We start from the raw sequence: 2,500 nt of genomic DNA on the forward strand, positions 1-2,500 counted from the left end.
CATTACTGACACCTCATTACCATGCCATACTGCACTCTGCTTGTGAATATCATTACTGGTAAAGCTAAAGAGGTAATGGTTAAAGCCCTTTTCTCTTTAAATTGGTATAAATGAAAGTGCAGATATCTTTTTTGAATAAAAAAATCCATTTGACTCAACTTTTCATGTGATTTAACTGGAAGATTCAGACCAGTTTTTAATTCATATAAATTACATAATAAGTGTAAAACTCAGGAAGTACAACTTAGCCCATCACTAGGTACTTTAAGGCCTGTCCACACAGGCAAGCATAATCTGTGGCCACATGGCCAAGCACAAGTAGAGTTGTCATCATGGGCAGATAAACTACTTGGTAAACAAGTAGTTTTCTCGTTGTTTTCTCACCTGTGACATCGCACTTACAGCTGCTCAACAATGTGCTCGTTGACCATGCTCCTTTGTGTGCAAAGGCCTTAAGACAAACATGCAAAATGCCTGTGCCCACAGCTGAGCAAAATCATTAGACAACAGCTGATCTACAATTAACCATCTATTGGTAGTATGGCTTTTGTTTTGTGAATAACAACATAAGCATTACCGACAGACATTGCACAATGAGGACATACCCTGGAAGGCAGCATGGACCTGGTATTAGACCTTCCATGGCAAAAATTTTAAACGCCCTGAAAGACTTGGTGATGTGCATATTTTTCCTTTTCTTCTTGAACAAACCAAATTATATCTTACATAAAAAATACTGATTGAGTACTGAACAACTTTCTTTATTACAAAGCTTTAAGAAATGAGAAGATAACAGTCTTCTAATTATGACTTTCTTCACCTAATAATGACTTTCTTCACAAAGGACAAGATAACCATTCCCTACCAAATTCTAAAAAACACTATAAAAGATAGACAAACAAGAGTCTTGAGAAGTACTTGTAAATTTCAACCACAGAAGTATACTAATCACAGACTGCAAAAACACAATCACAAAACAAATGTGATATCACTCAAACCCATAATTCTATTTGATTGTTTGCCTCTTCACCCTCTAGCCCGCATTACAACCACCTGCATAATTGTTTTCCTATCGATTTCTGCCTCAAGTTATATTCCTTAACATATCAACTGCTCTGTTAAATTTAAAAATCTAAATGCTGGACATCAATACTGGTTTACATATTAAGCTTGGGATATAGGGATTACAAAGGGCATATTAACCTTGGGAGCAATCAGTTGTTTGCTCTCTGGCACTGACACTCATTTGGCATGCTTCAACAACCACTAGACTTGTTCAGATGAAATCTACAATATATATATTCTACTGGTTCTACTTGACAGAATTGGACAATACAAAAAATACCCCATCTTAAAGAAGATGGTACAATATGAACTTAAAACTCAAAACCATTCAGATCTGCCTTAACCCCTTCCCGATGGGTCATGCCATGAGGAGTCAAAACAAACAGCTCGATCTGTGGCGTGCAGCCGTACACCACCGCAACGCGTCAAAGCCAGTGATTTGGCTTGATGTACCAAACTCCCGTGCCATTGATCTCCAAAGCATAGAGTTTTTTTTTTTAGTTTTCTTCACCCATCATCAAGGGGTTAAAGATATCAGCACAAGAAACAAATGGCTCAATTCAAGTCCCAAAGGATACCTGGAGGAAAACTTCCAATCACCAACAAGAAACTAATTTATAAAAAGAAAAGAAAAGATGCCTGGTAACCCCTACATAAATTGAGCAGAGTAATATTTTCCTATTTTTTCAGTAATTAAATCCCAAATCTTTCAGTACCTAAAATGTGTTGTATTATTAAGGTAGTGCTTAAAAGACTACAGATTTTCAATTTAAAACTTTATTTTCTCTTGTAACAATATTGGTTTCTCCTAAAATTCACTCTGTGATAGAAGGCCTATGATCTTAAGCTTAAGATGATGGTGGTGCACTTTCAAACCATCACTGCATTCCTCTCACCACACACTCTTTTAAGTCCAACGAAGCTTCAATATCTGCGAAGACAGAACTTGAACTGGCTCTTCTGTTGACAGTAACTGCCAGGGAGCTCTACAAGCTCTCACTTGTCACAATATCCAAAGAGAGTTTTTATTTACCACTGCATGAATGCACAACAGGCATGGAGGTCCCACAAGCACAGAGCCAGTGGTGGATGCACGGTTGCCTTCCAATCATACACCCATAGGTATTTCTATATGATTCAAACAATAATATATTTACTTATCATTTATATCTCCACTCAAGAGAGCCATCCAAACTGAAAATAATGCTTAACTTGTACATGGCTCGTTACTCAATACCATTTTCATCTGGTATTTTTTCCAAGTCATCGAACACAACATAATGAAAGTTAGAAATACCCTTAAAAGCTAGTTAGAGAGCGTGGGGTACTCTATAACATACTTTTAATGCAAAAGATGAATGTGACCCGGAAAGCAGTCCCTGGAAAAGATGTGCAACATCACCAGAGGGGGGTGGAGAGTCACTACCTTTATTTG

General features: G+C 37.4%; 1 protein-coding gene across 1 annotated transcript in view; it reads right to left on the reverse strand.

Moving 5' to 3' along the window:
- LOC125047415 (intersectin-1-like) overlaps positions 1 to 2,428 on the reverse strand; it is a 108,427-nt gene extending 105,999 nt beyond the window's left edge. The window contains 1 exon segment of the mRNA XM_047645601.1: positions 2,406 to 2,428. The gene's annotated coding sequence lies outside the window, so the exon portion shown is untranslated.
- Positions 2,429 to 2,500: the final 72 nt, after the last annotated feature.

The sequence above is a fragment of the Penaeus chinensis genome, chromosome 41 (genome assembly GCF_019202785.1).
Source record: "Penaeus chinensis breed Huanghai No. 1 chromosome 41, ASM1920278v2, whole genome shotgun sequence".
Lineage (NCBI taxonomy): Eukaryota > Metazoa > Arthropoda > Malacostraca > Decapoda > Penaeidae > Penaeus > Penaeus chinensis.